The following is a 17,639-nucleotide window of genomic DNA, read 5'->3' on the forward strand; positions in this document are numbered from 1 at the left end:
GGAAGTAGTGGCAGCCTCCATCTCATGGGACCCTTGGAAGCAACTGTTAGGACAAAGTGATTGCCAAGGCAGTGACCTCATTCAGTTCCTGAAGGAAGTGACCTACCACACTTTCTTGGTGATGGAACTCTCTGAACTTGGGATCTGGGAAGCCAGGCACCCAGAGCAAATTACAGTCCCAGTCCCTGTGGTCTCAATTGTTTTGATTTACAAAGGACAGAGTCAGTCTTTCTTGGTACCTACTTATGTGATGATGGCCAAATGCCAGGAGAGCTCTGAAGAGGGGCCTTTTCTGGGAAAGCAGGTAGTGGCTCAACCATGACTCCTGACAACTTCAAAGAGTTGGCAAAGAAGACCAGATCTGAGACAGGACAGGCAATTTTGCGGGAACATAGTATGGCCCACCAGTCAGAGGACAGTCAGGAAAGTCACAGACATACTTGGGGCAAGGAGGTGTCGTTGTGGGTGTCAGTGTGAGTTTGTTGTTTTGTCTCATGTTCTGAGAGTAGGTAGGAAAGGCAGCTTGTTTGTTTGGACTGGAATGTTTCTAGAAATTCGTTTGATAACACGAATGTTTCTATGTCTGTGTATTCCACTGTATCCATTGTTGTAGACATTTGAAAAGCGAATGCATCAATGGTTGTGTCCTGTGTAGTAGAAAGCTACCCAGCATTCATACCACCCAATTTAAGAATGGAGAGCGGCTTGCCTTATGGATGGGCAACACCTACTATCTTCCTAAGTTCCTCTTTTCTTCCTGAATACTGGCCACTCTCCAGGATAGCCGAATGGTTTTGTTTCCAAGATATGTACCAACTCCAAACTCTGTGACATGGCCATGTACTGCATAGCTGAAGGGAATGGGAGCATCTCAGAAAACTCAGATATCAGTGTGACCAGTGAAGTCTCAGTGGAGAAACACTGCTTTGGGCCTTTTGCTTACCTATTGTTCTGTTGTCCTGAATGTCAGGAAGGTCTTTGCCTCAGGCCACCCCTTTGTGAAGCCTGAAGAAAACAGTTTTCAAATGGAAATGAATGGGCATCACCTGTGGCTCTTTGCTTAATTGCTATGGAAAGAGATGTGGCTGAATCAGCCTCTTGGCCCTGTGTGAGGCAGTGGCTTAGATTCTCAGCACATGAAGGATTAAAGAAAGTTTTCAAGTGTGCATCCAAACCAAAATGGCCAAAAGAACACTCGTTGTGGATGAAGGTTCTCGCCTTCCTCTGTTAGCTTCTTGACCTCCATCAAGTGAGAATAGGGATCCTTTGGGTCAAATCAGTTCTTCAAACCCTGCAGGGGCTAGCTGATATGTGCTTAGGTTTTCTCATGACACCAATTCACATAAAGAATCTATACCAGACAATCAGTAGGCCTCATGTTGGAGAAGCAGAGCAGTTATATAGCAGGCCTATTTGATCACTCTTGGTTCACAGGAAGGGTGTCCAGGCCACCCTGGCTTTAGGCAAATGAGGGTCAAGGGTGCTTATTTTGGACAGTGTCTAAGGCTGCACCCCTCATGGAAAACTCCAGTCAGAGGTTATTATGAGTGTCTATATGGAAGAAGATGAGGGCCATGTGGGACTGTTTTGGTTTTAATTGTGGTCATTTGTGTGGTGGTTGGAATAGATGCCTGGGTCCACCTGGGCTTGAACTCTGGTGTGATTCCCCTTAGAGACTGAGTTCTGGAACTGACCTCAGAGAAGTATTGCCATGAATTTTGTTGCGATTTTAGGAGGCCATGCATAAGAGTCGCCCTTGGAAACTGTGATCTAAGCCCAGGGTGGCTTTCTACAGAGCACTGGGAATTTCAGCCAGGATATCACATGATTTTATTCTTATAGACTTGGCAGCCATAGTTGAGAGTCAAAACACACATGGACATAACATTGTAGACCTCATGGGCCTGGCTTCATGTGTTTTTTTGGCCAGTCATTGGGAAGCCTTGCCTCTGAGAGTTCTCCAGAGCATTTTTTGAAATGTGCTTCATCAAAATTAAATGGTTCCTCAATGAATTGAAACCCACAGTTTCTCCAACTTCATCCTTGAGAAATGGCTACATAAATACCATACAATTTTTGAAATTTCCATGACCAGGTGGCACTGGATAATCTTTGGATATCCTATTGCTGATCATGAGTATACCAGAGAGGGCCTTGATTGACTGGGTTTCATGAAAATGGTTTAGAACAGAGATGCCAGTATGTTGGAGCCTGCTGAGTAGTTGTCCCAGAGCTGTGGTGTGCAGATGTTTGATACAATATCTGTGGTCGGGCCATGTGGATCTGCCATTGATTTCCAAATGGCTTGTGGCTGACATGGTGCAGACAGGAATCACTTATATGTCTGAAACCTCTCCATAAAAGGCATCTTGTTATATGGAGACGTTTCAGGGCAATGTTCAGAATCAAGTTGCTGTGGTCAAGGGGGCAATCTATGTGGGAAAGAAGAATGGTTGGTGCATTCTCCTGCAGACCCTCACCCACCATATGTTACAGAACTCCCTCCAGCACTCTGTCACAGTTGAACTCCTTGTATTTCGTGAAGCAAATACCAAACTCCCAGTGCAGCAGCAAGAAACACCATGAAAAGTGGAGGATGACCTAATGGCATCACAGTCCACATGTGAAGACAATTAGCTTTCAGTGGCCACAGTTTACCTACAAAGAGAGAAGTCAGCACTGCTGCCTCATGTTCTTTGGAAAATAAGAAACAATGTTCTCCAGGTCACATAGATGCAGACCCAGCATAGATGGTCTCATTAGAATGGAAGCTAAAGCTGGTGACAACAACATATATTTCAAGTGCCTATCCTCAGAGGCAGTTTCTCAAGAAGTCTTTAGGTCAGAAGAGCTCCATGTTTGTGGAGTGTTTACCTTTTAGACGAGGACACAAGAAATCACCACTGACTCCAATTAAAATCAAATTAAAACAAGCTTATTATTTCCACCACCCTGGTGCCCCTCCCTCCCAAAACGGTGGGAACAAGAGAGAAACCCCACCTTTCTTACAGCCCAGCTTTATAGCCCAGAAATTTACACAAAAGGGGGGTTACACATAACAGAACTCTGACAAGCATCACACTAATGGTAGTTAACATTTTTTTTTTTTTTTGCTGGCTCAAACATCAGAATTTATGAGGACCATTAGAGTCTCAGAGAGTGTCGTCTGACCAGGGAAGGCCAATATTTATGAGGTGTCAACAAAGTTTCAGAGAGGGCTGTTATCTGGTCAGAGAGCCAGCCATGGGTGTGTTCAAGGCATGGGCAGGCATTCCAAGCAGGTTTAGAAATTGCTGTAATTTATAGTTAAGCAAAATTATCTTTTCATGGCTTTGTGGCAAGATGGCTCCAAACTTTAATAAAAGATCAGGTTGGGTCTTTCATTCCACCGTTTTCTAATGTGTCCCTTTCAAATCTTTCATATGGTAGGGGAAGAGCACTGAGGGAATTTTAATCCCTCAGGTAACAGTCTCCCTATTTTTTGAAATCCCCCAAAACCGGTCTCCCAGATTTTACCTGACTTAATTAATTAATTATATTGATAGTCTGTTTATTTTTGGCTCCACTGTTGTAAGAAGAGAGGCGTCACTCATTTTTACTTTTTCTGAGCTGACAGAGGGTGACATGAGGGGCAACGGCATGAGGCACATGAATTGCCTTTTAGAAGTCAGTTTCGTTTGAATTCTGATTGGGGAAGAACAGGTTGTAAAGTCATCTGGGGATGGGTTCTTCTATGAGAGAAACAAAAACCATGAGCACTGAATAAATGTTGCAGCATCTGGAACATGTCACTGTATAGAAGTTCCCTCACCAGTCTTTAATATCCGCAGTTATCAGGACTGTCAACTTAATATTTAACATTTAGTGTTACAGTTGTCCAACCCCATAAGATACAATTTAATAATTTAATGTCATCTGATCTTGCAAAATCATTTTACTAGTATGACCTCTGTGTCTAATAGAGAAACCTTTAATTCTGTTACTCAGTGCTGGATAATCATACTAGCCAACACCAAGCCTACCTGTGTAGGTTAGGAATATCTGAGGCCTTAAACTAAAAACTTCTGCTTCTGGCAGTTCCTCTTGATAGTTTCTTTTTATAGTTATCGGGCATTCCTGTCTGAGAATCCTTCTTTGCAGCCTCCAGTCTTACTTATCTCGGGAGGCTAATATAAAGTGTATACATTAAAATATTATTATTACTATTATTATTATTATTATTATTATTATTATTAATTAAAATGCCCAGGAATGGCTGTATTTTGCTTTCAACTGTCTTTGCTATGTGTTTAAGATGAAGCAGTCAAACTGACATTTGTTTCTATATATTGTTAACAGTGAGCTGAGCTTTTATGGTTGTCATTTCTGGGGAAACTTGAGAGCAGCTTCTCAGTTCTGCTAGTGCCATTTGCGCTAGGTGGGTCCAGGTCTTGCTTGACCATGTAGCTTTCCTCAGCAGCATGAGGGATGTTTCCTTTCTCTGATGACTCTCTTCTTCTTATCAAATGCACTGATTGGCTTTCTGTTCTCCAGTGTTCTCATTAATCTCTCTGATGGGGAGATTATGTGGCCCAGAGTTGAAAAGCTCTTTAGAGAAGTCCCCTGTTGCCTGGATTCAGACTGACTCTGAGGGCAAGAGCCAAATATTAGTTTTCTTGGCCCTTTTCATTTAAATTTAATTTTAAATCCTAATCTTAAATATCCAGCAAATAAATTTTTACAGCCTTATATTAAGAATACTGGGCTTTAATATCTATAACTTTATAATTATTTAGCTTTTTATTAATTGGGATCTTCATTATTCTGTCTGTCTTGTATGTGATGACTTATTATCTGAAATTAACCCATGTTGTGTTCTTAAAGCAACACTTCTCTAAAACACTAACAGGGAATCTTTGGATCACTTATAAGGAAATTACAAAATAAAATTTTTTAACAAGAGTAAATATACTTAGTTTGCATAATAACTTCCCTGAATCTTTTTCTTAGTTATGCATTATATCCCCTGTTTGAGATCCTAGTAATCTTGACAAAAAAAAAAACAACTTTTGAACATAACTTTAAATGAAACATAATCTGACCTACTGCTTTCGTAGTCATTCTCATATGTAGTAAGATGGGACACAGAGCCTTATCTCAGGTAGGCAGGTCTCTTTATAAATCTTAACGGTTTTAGTTCTAAAGCTGATCTTTTTTAAAAAATATCATTTAACATAGTTTACATAAATTGTTTGAGGTCACATGAACATTAGATAACACCATATGATATCACATTTAAAACATGAATTAAAGAAAGGCTGAAAGTTTTTAACCTTTACATAGATTAGGCTCTCATTAACTTAAAAATATATTTAAATTGTTCCCAATGTAAAAAGTAACATAAAACTTTACTTATCTTTTTGATAACAGATAAATAAATTCCCAATATACATTTTTATCATACAACTTCAGAACGCCAGCATGATATAATGCTCTTTTAAGTTTCTACCTTACTGACTTGTATATGGAAGATATGAGCACATTAATAGCATCATAATCACATTGATGTTTTTACATTAACCAAGTTTAGCTTTTAAAGTAATGGCAGTACAGTTCTCTAAAATAACATTTCTTATTTAATCAGTTGTTTAATTTTTATGGTTGCTAGCTCTAGAAAAAATAAAACTTAATCAACAAAATGTTATGGGTAAACTTATGTTTTAAGAAATTGTTGTCTCTTCAACACATGACTTATTTTTACAATCTTATACAGACTTTAGTAGAATCTTGTAAAGACCTTAGTAAATCAATCAGATATCTAACAAAATTGATTTACTGAGTAATCCCATATCAAATTTAATTGACTTATTTTTCAAAATATTAGACAAATGTATTGAAGATAGTAAACCATTTTTTTGGTGAAGAAAAAGTCCTAGAATCAAGTCATATTAGATATTTTGTAGATATTAATATTTTATTAGATATTTGAACACCTAGAAAAACTTGTAAGCTTAAATTTAAAGACATTTATTTTTATCTGTTTATCCAATTTAAATTGAACCATTTAAATCACATGAATTAAAAATCCTTGGATTCACTTTTTAAAATTTGTTTTTATGAGCGTTTTTTTATGAGCGTTCTTTATACATGTTAATTTTTGTATCATATATTTGATATACACAATATGTGTATAAAGACCTACAACACATAACAGAAGTGTGCACACATAAAAATAGTAAAGGTCTTATAGCTTTTTGCAGATGAAATCTGCATTGCAATGTGTCATAAACTCCAGAGTTGGTCAAAGATGGAACTGATCAGAAAAACATTAACTTAGGTCTATAGGATCAAAATCATGAGCTAAAAAAACAAAATAAAATATCTAAGGAAAAAAATAAGAGTCCTAGAAAAAATGACTGGCCAGTAATTAGTAAAAAACATACAATTTGCCTTTTTTCCCCCCTTAGGCCTCAAATGAGTCTCCTACTGAGCTTGCAGGCTTCTTTTTTTTGCATTTCAAAATAAGTCCTGGCTGAGGTCTGGAAGGAGCAGGAAAAAACTGCTATTCAGAGCAGACACATCAGGCCAAAGACATTTTAACCATAATTTTCAGGTTAGGATGTTGAAAATTATGAAACAAGTTTAAGATACAATTCACAAAATTTTATATCTTTACATATTGTTTTGTCAACAGATATCATAAAATGATTTACTATCCTTGTCTAAATTAATGCACTGGTACACACAGTGACATTTTCCCAGGCTACCCAATTCAAAATTGCTGAAAAAAAGACTGAATGATTGGGAATTTACTTGCCAACTTGGAAGTAGAGTTCTTTAGTTTTCCATTCTAAGTATTCAAGTTCTCTGGCATAAATTATCTGAAATCAAAAACTAAACAATTACCTAAACCTGACTTTTAACTTCAGTATTGTGCAATGCTTCAAAAACCCATTCAGATACCAGATTGTTACAATTAAACATCATCATTTAGACACACATTCAGCTAAGATCATTCCCAAGAAACAATTTATAATATCAACACATTATTGCACATGTCTTAAAGGGCCAGAAACAAAGACACAAGACAGACAGAAGGGAGCTCCAGACTATGGCTGACAGACAGAAGCCTTTAAAACAGAGCAGATAAGAGAAAAATCTCCTACACCAGTGGCACCATAGATGTCCCCACAAACAGACCAGATGTTTTTACAGAGGGGCAATCTGAAATGTAAAATCAAGGGTCTCCATGGTGACTTTACTGAATTTAGTATCCCCTTTTTCTTTTTCTCTTTGTTAAGAAGACAGACTTTGCATAATCCTTACAGTGTAGGGAAGGAAGGAGGGAATTCCCTGAAGCAACAGGGCTTTGGCAGCTGCTGGGAGTCCCTCAGTCCCTCTTTTTACTCACAGGATTAGCTCCTCTGGTTCGGTTCCACCCAAAGCATGCTCCATCTCCTAACATATCAGTAGTCAGCTCTCAAAAAGTTCCGGGGCGGGGGGGGGCATGTTTTATCAAAATTTGTAACTTAAAGTTCGGTTCCTGACCTTGCAGCCAATTAATGCCAATTTAATAATGAGAACAGGGGTTTTGAGAATAATAAAGAGGGAGGTTTATTGCTTTGCTAACAAAGGAGAAACACAGGGGACTCTGCCCAAAGGTTATGACTTTCTTGATCTGGAGGTACAAGTGGTTTTAAAGGAGTTTCACTTGTTAATCTGGGAGATACTCAGCTTTAGGTCCCCAGCAGGCATTGCCCTGTGCAGTGGGTGTGCTCCAGGTAGCCAACTAGGGGCTTCTCTTATCCTGCCTAACAAAGGGGTGTAAAGTTTATCACAGTTCCTTAAAACACAGTCCAAAAAGGTGTCACGCTTACTTGGTTTATTACCCATTTTCATGACCAATATCCTTAAGTTTTTACCACAGAAATCACACAACAAAACGCACAAAAACAAACAAACAAAAAACATATAGAACACAGAACAAAACAGAAAACAAAAGAAACCCGGCACCAAAACAGAAAAGCAGAGGAGCAATGCAACGTCTTGCTAAAGCACCTAGGAAAAACCACGTGCATGCCCATCTGCACCTCTCTACCCATCTAGCGGAATTCCCTACATAACAGAACAGAAGACAGCATGATTCTCATTAGTGTCCCAGACAGTGGTATATGTGAACCTCCCCAGGCCTCCTCTCTGTCATCAGAAGAGATCTCCCTTAACCAGATATCAGATGTTATAAAGGTGCCACTTACATATGGAGGCCTCCTCCACCAGGTGCTTGATAATAGTTAAAGTCCAGTCGTTCATGGCAGTGCTCCCTGGACCAAAGTCTCATTCCAAGGCGTTGAAACATCTCAAGTTGAGCATCCCCTAGAGTGGCTCTGTAGCAGGGAGCCCTGGAGGCAAGGCCAGCTTCAGAATTTCAAACAGTCTGGTCTTGTGATCTGTTCCGGCAGGGTCATCTTCCTGGGGAACTGCAAAATGTTAGACCAGGATGAAAGAAAAGACCACTGACTCCAATTAAAATCAAATTAAGGCAAGTTTATTATTTAAACCGGCGGGCCTGCCTCTCCCTCACAAAACGGCGGGAACAAGACAGCAACCCCACCTTTCCTACAGCCCAGCTATATAGCCCAGAAAGTTACAGAAAAGGGGGATTACAGATAACAGAACTTTGAAAAGCATCACAATAAATGTAGTTTACTTTTTTTTTGCTGGCCCCAACATCAGAAATTATGATGACCATTAGACCTCAGAGAGGGTCGTTGTCTGGCCAGGGAAGGCAAAAAAGTATGATGTGTCATTACAGTTTCAGAGAGGGCTGCTATCTGGTCAGAGAGATAGGCATGGGTGAGTTTAAGGCACGGACAGATATTCCAAACAGTTTCAGAAACTGCAGTAATTTATAGTAAAGCCAAAATTAGCTTTTCATGGCTTTGTGGCAAGATGGCTCCCAATTTTAATAAAAGATCAGGTTGGGTCTATCAACCCTGTCCCTTACTTTTGGAAACTCCTCTACCACCTCCAAGGTTGTGAACTCCCGAGGATTTTTCATTCCAGATATGTATTCACAGATTTTTCTAACTCTTCTCCTCTAATTGTGTCTTACTTGGGGTAAAGGTAATGTCAAGTCATCTTTCTGGATGAGAGAGGGAAGATTTTTGTATAGCACATATTTGCATACACATTGGATTCCTTATCTTATTTTCCATTCGAAATACTGAAACCCTGACACTAACCCAAAACCTACTAGACTCTGACTACTAATCGAATATGATGGAGAAACATAACCCAAACAGAATAGAAATACAAGCCATTCAGAGGAGGCATGGTGTATAGTTGGACTTGCATTTTGCATGATAAAGGGTTGGTGTTATAAATCTAGTCAATTTTTAATTGAAATAGTTCTCCATGTGTTTTTAAAGGTAACAAACATGTGAATTCCTGTCTCCCTTTCTCTGTAGCCTATTCAGCACATGTATTTTTGTATGCACATAGAGAATCCTACCTTTTATCACACGTACATTTTTGTGAGGTGGCTGACTTGGCAGACACAAATTGTAAGAAGAGATCACTCCTTCTAAACACGGTTGGAACTGAAAATTCAATCTATGGGTGAGGTTCCTAGTTTAACAAAATTATACATAAATCCATCTTTAGTAAAATAAGTAGTTTTGCGTCTGTGGATGATATATATTTAATAATGAATTTCAATTGGCATATACATTGCTACTTTTTAATGTTTGTGTGTGTGTTTTGTATATATATATATATATATATATATATATATATATATATATATATATATATATATATATAAATCTCCAGATATTTCAAAATATGAAATATATGTCTTATTATACACTCCGTAAATTCATTCATGTTCATGTATTTGTATTTATAATCAACTTTTTACAAGATTATTCTCAGAAATATTCATCCACCTGAAATACATATTTGTTTCCAAGTACTAAAAACTAACTTCAGTGAATGGTGCATACAAATCCTAATATTTCAATGGTAACTGACCAAGTTTAACATCAATGTAAGTAGATTCCTATGATACAAAGTGTATATTTTGACGTTCATATTTATTCAACACTGGTACATTAGTATTTCTTCAGTTTATGCATATCATAGAATACATATTTATCCACATGTTTACAAATTTATAGGCATTTGTCTCTCTATCAATCACTTTCTGCTTCAAAACACATGTATTCCTCCAGATTTCCGGGCCGGACTTTTCATGACACTTCTTTCCAAAAACATTATTTTCGATTTCTATAATCATTTTGAAGCAAAACTCACACACTCTTCATGAAAAAACATAACTCTAATATTACCATTAGATGTATAACTGGTTGGAATGAATGATTGTATATCAATGTAAGATTTCCTGTATATTTTCAGATATCAATTTAATCCAGTATTTAAAGTTGGAAGTAGTTATATTATTTATTCACAGTATGGTCTATTCATGCATCATCTCTATATTGATAGACAAAGGTACACCTATTTGTATCCCCAATACTAATTTATATGTCTTCAAAATATTGCACCCAGAAATGGTGGAAGAAATAGTCATGTCACCTGATCTACATATACATTTTATCACAGTCATATTCTGGACAAAAATACAAAGATCACACTTATGTTTGTACCAAAGCCTAAATGGAAATTGAGCATGGATTATGAAAAACATCTAATGCTCTCAAATGTCAAACCTATTGGTGACTACATATTTCATTCTTCCTAAGATTATATATTCAACCTCAAGGCTGTTGAAAATGTCTAATCCTATCACTCACTTTATAATTGGCCTGATTCCCTAATGTCTCTATTGATATCTGCTTTCCTACATATTTTCCCCAGTTCATCATTGTGACAGACTCTTCACATGTGCTGACAATTACATTCACTCTCTACCTGAAACCCTATTGATAAAGAACTTTTGGTCCAAATCTTATACTCACTCTTCTTTCTAAACCTATTGACTAGCTTCCTACTCCTACCAACTATCACTTTTTGACTGGATGTTCTCTTCTACATTCAATCATCCAATGTACAAGGACCTATGTCATTGTATATTGATTTATCGGAGACATTTTTGCACAATATAATTCAAAGCTAAGTATCCCAATCAAGGTCCCAATGTCCTTCTGTTCTCCAAAGCTTACCTATATTTTTGATTACCTACTTATATTTCACCTATATATCCTTATAAATATCACAGGTTCAGAATACCATTATTCATCCCGCAGAATGATTCCTAACCCAATTGTAGAAGTTATTAACCCTAACCATACACTCTTTCCTCAATCTAACTTTACAGTAGAGCAGGTACAGAGTTGGTCTTATAATACTGGAATAAAGGGGATATTCCACGGACTGAGAACCTCAAAGGTCCATGCAGAAATTATCCCTGAAGAAGATGTAGGCCGCTATGAAGGACCAGACAGAGAAAAAGTCATCTTCCAAGGCAAACAACCTCGTCAGGAAGAAGGGATGTGTCTGAATCAACATCTATCTTCTTAATGTAGAGAAGATGGACTAAACCAGGCCTGTGTAGAGAGCTGTTCCTGGGTGCCTATGGTTGATATGCCATTCTAACTTGTGAAAGTGTCACAGGAAGTAGGGGCAGCCTCCATCTCATGGGAACCTTGGAAGCAACTGTTAGGGCAAAGTGGTTGCCAAGACAGTGACCTAATACAGTTCCTGATGGAAGTGACCTACCTAACTTCCTTAGTAATGGAACTCCCTGAACTTGGGATCCTGGAAGCCAGGCAAACAGAGCCAGTCCCAGTTCCAGTCCAGGTGGGCTCACTTATTTGGATTTACCAATGACAGAGTCAGTATTTCTTGGTGCCTACTCATGTGAGGATGGCTAAACGCCAGGAGAGCTCTGAAGAGGGGCCTTTCCTGAGAAAGTATGAAGTGGCTCACCACTGGCTCCTGACAACTTCACAGAGTTGGCCAACGGGATCAGATCTGAGACAGGACAGGCCATTTTGGGGTAACATTGTATGGCCCACCAGTCAGAGGACATTCCGGACAGTCACAAACCTACTTGGGGGAAGGAGATGCCTTTTTGGGTGTGGGTGTGAGATTGTGGTTTTATCTTATGTTCTGAGAATGGGTAGGAAAGGCGGTTTGTTTGTTTTGGAGGGGACTGATCTAGTAAGTCGTTTGACAAGGCGAGTTTTTCTATGTGTGTGTATCCCATTGTGTCCCTTGATGTAGACAGTAGAGAAGAGAATGCATCAATGGATGTGCCCTGTCTAGTAGAAAGCTTCCCAGCATTCATCCTGCCCAATTTATGAATGGACTGTGGCTTGCCTTAGGAATGGGCAACACCTAATATCTTCCTAAGTTCCTGTTTTCTTCCTGAATTCTGGCCACTCTTCAGAATAGGCTCATGGTTTTGTACCACCTCCAAACTCTGTGACATGGCCATGTTCTGGATAGCTGAAGGGAATGGCAAGCATCTCAGAAAACTCAGATATCAGTGTGACCAGGAAAGTCTCAGTGGAGAAACCCTGCTTTGGGCCTTTTGCTTACATAGAGTTCTGTTTCCCTGAAGGTCTTTGCTTCAGGCCAACCCTTTGTGAAGCCTGAAGAAAACAGTTTTTAATTGGAAATGAATGGGCATCATCTGTGGCTCTTTGCTTAATTGCTTTGGAAAGGGATGTGTCTGAATCAGCCTCTTGGCCCTATGTGAGGCTGTGGCTTAGATTCGCAGCATGTGATGGATCTATAGAAAGATCCCATGTGTGCATCCAAAACCAAAATGGCCAAAATTGCTGTCATTGTAGATGAAGTCTCTCGCCTTTCTCTGTAAGGTTCCTGACCTCCATAAAGTGAGAATAATGATCCATTGGGTAAAATGAGTTTTTCAAAGCCCTGCAGAGGCTAGCCTATAGGTGCTTGGCTTTTATCATCACTCCAATTCACATAAAGAATCTAAACACCACAATCAGAAGGCCTCAAATTAGAGAAGCGGAGTATTATTAATGGCAGGCCTATTTGATCACTCCTGGTTCACAGGAAGGGTGTCCATTTCACCCTGACATTAGACAAATGAGGGGCAAGGGAGCTTATTTTGGACACTGTCTAGGGCTGCGCCCCTCATGGAAAACTCCAGCCAGAGGTTATGAAGAGTGTCTATATGGAAGAAAATGAGGGCCATGTGGGAGTATTTTGGTTTAATTGTGGTCATTTGTGTGGTGGTTGGAAGAGTTGACTAGGTCCACCTGGGCTTGAACTCTGGTGTGTTTGCCCTTAGAGACAGAGTTCTGGAACTGACTTCAGAGAAGTATTACCATGAATTTTGTTGGAATTTTATTAGGCCACGCATGAGATTCACCCTTGGAAACTGAGATCTATGCTCAGGGTGGCTTTCCACAGAGCACTGGGTATCTCAGCCAGGATATCACATGATTTTATTCTGACTGAATTCTCAGCCATATTTGAGAGTCAAAACACACATGGATCTCACATTTAGTCCTCAATGCGCCTGGATTCATGTGACCTTTTGGCCACTCTTTGGGAAGCCTTGCTTGTAAGAGTTCTGCAGAGCTTTCATTGAAATGATCTTCCTCACCATTTAATGGTTCCTGAATGAAATGAAACCCACAGGGCCTCCAACTTCATCCGTGAAAAATGGCTAGATAAATACCATGAAATTTTTGAAATTCCCATTACCACATGGCACTGAAAAACTTTGGATGTCCTGTTGCTGAACATGAGTATACCAGACAGTGCCTTGATTGACTGGGTTTCCTGAAAATGGTGTAGAACAGAGATGCCAGTAAGTTGGAGCATACTTAGTAGTGGGTCTAGAGTCATGGTGTGCAGTTGTGTGATAAAACTCTTGTGATGTGGCCATGTGGATCTGCGATTGGCTTCCAAATGTCTTGTCACTGACAGGGTGCAGCCAGGAGTCCATTATATGTAAAGGCATCTTGTTATATGGAGAGGTTTTAGGGCAATGTTCAGAATCAGGTGCTGCAGTCAAGTGGGAAAGCTATGTGGGATAGAAGCATGGTTGATGCATTCTCCTGCAGACCAGGACCCACCACATGTGACAGAACTCCCTCCAACCCTCTTTCCCAGTTGAACTCCTTGTATTTCGTGAAACATATACCAAACTCCCAGAGAAGCAGCAAGAAACAACACGAAAAGTCGCAGATGACCAAATGGTTTCAAAGTCCACACAGGAAGACAGTTAGACCCAGTGGCCACAGTTTCCCTACTAAGACAGAATTCGGTACTGCTGCCTAATGTTCACTGGAAAATAAGAAACCATATCCTCCTGGTCACATAGATGCAGACCCAGCTTTGATGGTCTCAGTACAAAGGAAGCTAAAGCTCCTGACAACAACATATATTTCAAGTGCCCAACCTCAGAGGCAGTTTCTTAAGAAGTCTTTAGGCCAACAGAGCTCCATATTTGTGGAGTGCTTACCCTGTCCCTCACTTTTAGAACTCCTCTTCCACCTCCAAGATTGTGAACTCCTGAGCATTTTGTATTCTAGATATGTATTCACAGATTTTATAACTCTTCTCCTGTAATTGTGTCTTACTTAGTTCGAAGGTAATGTCAAGCCATTGTTCTGGATGAGAGTAGGAAGTTTTTTTGGGTAGTACATATTTGCATACACATTGGATTAATTTTCCAATTTTCCATTCGAAATAATGAATCCCTGACCCTAACCCATACCCTACTAGGATCTGACTACTAATCCTAATATGATGGAGAAAAATAACCCAAACAGAATAGAAATACAAGCAGGTCAGAAGAGGCATGTGTATAGTTGGATTTTCTTTTTGCATGATATTGGGTAGGAGTTATTAATCTAGTCAATTATTTGTTGAAAGAGTTTCCCACGATTTTTTTTATTTATTTATTTCAGTTCTCGGCGGACACAACATCTTTGTTTGTATGTGGTGCTGAGGATCGAACCTGGGCCGCATGCATGCCAGGTGAGCGCGCTACCACTTGAGCCACATCCCCAGCCCCAAACCCATGATTTTTTAAAGTTAACAAATATGTGAATTCCTGTCTCCCTTTCTCTGTAGCCTACTCAACACATGTATTTTTATATGCACATATAGAATCCTACCTCTTGTGAGGTGGCTGAATTGGCAGATATAAATTGTGAGAAGAGAGCACTTCTCATAAACGCTGTTGGAACTGAAAATAAAACCTATGGGTGATCTTCCTAGTTTAACAACATTATACATAAATCCATGTTCAGTAAAATACATATTTTGCATCTGTGGATTATATATATTTCATGATGAATTTCGATTGGCATATATGTATTTATTTTTAATTTCTGTTTGAGTGATATATATATATACACTCTACAGATTTTTCAAAATATGAAATATATGTGTCTTATACATACTCTATTAATTCATTCTTGTTCATCTATGTGAATTTATAATTAACTTTCAACAAGATTATTCTCAGAAATATTCATCCACCTGAAATACATATTTGTTTCCTAGTACTGAAAACTAACTTCAGTGAATGGTGCATACAAATCCTAATATTTCTACAGTAACTGACCCAGTTTAACATCAATGCAAGTAGATTCCTATGGGACATGATGTGTATTTTGAAGTTCATTTTTATTCAACACTGGTTCATTATTATTTCCTCAGTTTATGCCCACCATTGGATATATATTTCATCTGCAAGTTCACAAGTTTATAGGCATTTGTTTCACTTTCAATCACTTCCTGCTTCTGAACACATATATTACTCGAGATTTCTTGACTGGTTTTTCATGAGACTTCTTTCCAAACACATTATTTTCGATTTCCAAAATCACTTTTGAAGCAAACTCACACACCATTCATGATAAACCATAGCCCTAATATTACTATTAGATGTATAACTGGTTGGAATGAATGTATGTATATCAATATAAGAATTCCTGTATATTTTCACATATCAATTCAACCCATTATTTAAAGTTGTAACCAGTTTTATTATTTATTCAATGTATGGTATATTAATGCATTATCTCTATATTCATAGACACAGGCTACACCTCTCTTTACCCAAAATACTAATTTTTACGTCTTCAAATTTTGCTCCCAGAAATGATGGAAGAATTACTCATGTCACCTGATCTACATATACATGTTATCAAAGTAATATTCTGGACACAAAATTCAAAGTTTACACTTCGGATTATACCAAAGCCTAAATGGAAAGTGAGCATGGATTCCTAAAAACATCCTTGTCCAGGTTTCCTAATGCTCTCGAATATCAATCCTATTGGTGACTACATACCTGTTTCTTTTTAAGATAATATATTCAAACTCAAGCTTGTTGAAAATGCCTAATCCTATCACTCACTATTTACTTTGCCTGATTTCCTAATGTCTCTATTGATATCTTCTTTCCTACATATTTTTTCCAGTTCATCATTGACTGACTCTTCACATGTGGTGACCTTTACACTCACTCTCTCCCCGAGAAAGTATTGCTAAAGAACATTTGCTAAAAAACTATACTCACTCTTCTTTCTAAACCTACCGAATATCTTCCCATGCCTACCGACAATCCCTGTTTGACTGAATGTTCTCTGCTACATTCAATCATCCAAGGTACAAGGTCCTATGACACTGTATATCGATTTATCTGAGACATTGGTACAGAACGTAATTCAACGGTAAGTATCCTCATGAAGGGCTCAATGTCATTCTGGGCTTCAAATCTTACCTAGATTTCTGTTTTCATACTTATATTTCACCTCAATATTCTTATAAATATTGCAGGTTCCCAATACCATTATTCATCCTGCAGAATGATTCCTAACCCAAGTCGAACATGTTATTAACCCTAACCATACACTTTTCCCTCAATCTAACTTTACAGAAGAGCAGGCACAAAGTTGGTCTTACAATACAGGAATGTAAGTTATCTTCCACCTGCTGAGAATGTCAAAGGTAAATGCAGAAATAATCCCTGGAGGAGATGTAGGCAGCTATGAAGGAACTGAGGGAGCAAAAGTCATCTTCCATGTCAAACAACTTGGTCAGGATGAAGGGATGTGTCTGAATGAGCCTCTCTCTTTTCAATGTACAGAAGGTGGACCAACTAGGCCTGTCTGGAGAGCTGTTCCTGGTTGCCTATGGTTAATGAACCATTCTAACTTGTGAAAGTCTTACAGGAAGTACAGGCAGCCTCCATCTCATGGGACCCTTGGAACCAACTGTTAGGACAAATTGGTTGCCAAGTCAGTGACCTCATTCACCTCATGAAGGAAGTGACCTCACCTCAGTTCCTTGGTGATGGAACTCTCTGAACTTGGGATTCAGGAAGCCAGGCACCCAGAGCCAGTTTCAGTCCCAGTTTCAGGGGTCTCACTTGTTTGAATTTACCAAGGACAGGGTCAGTCTTTCTTGGTACCTAGTGAAGTGAGGATGGCCAAATGCAGGAAAGCTCTGAAGAGGGGCCTTTCCTGCGAAAGCAGGTAGTGGCTCACCACTGACTACTGACAACCTCAAAGAGTTGGCCAAGAAGACAAGATCTGAGACTGGACAGGCCATTTTGGGGAAATATTGTATGGCCCACCAGTCAGAGGACACTCCATATAGTGAGACACCTACTTGGGGGAGGCAGGTGCCTTTGTGGG

Source organism: Callospermophilus lateralis, chromosome 12 (genome assembly GCF_048772815.1).
Source record: "Callospermophilus lateralis isolate mCalLat2 chromosome 12, mCalLat2.hap1, whole genome shotgun sequence".
Taxonomy (NCBI): Eukaryota; Metazoa; Chordata; class Mammalia; order Rodentia; family Sciuridae; genus Callospermophilus; species Callospermophilus lateralis.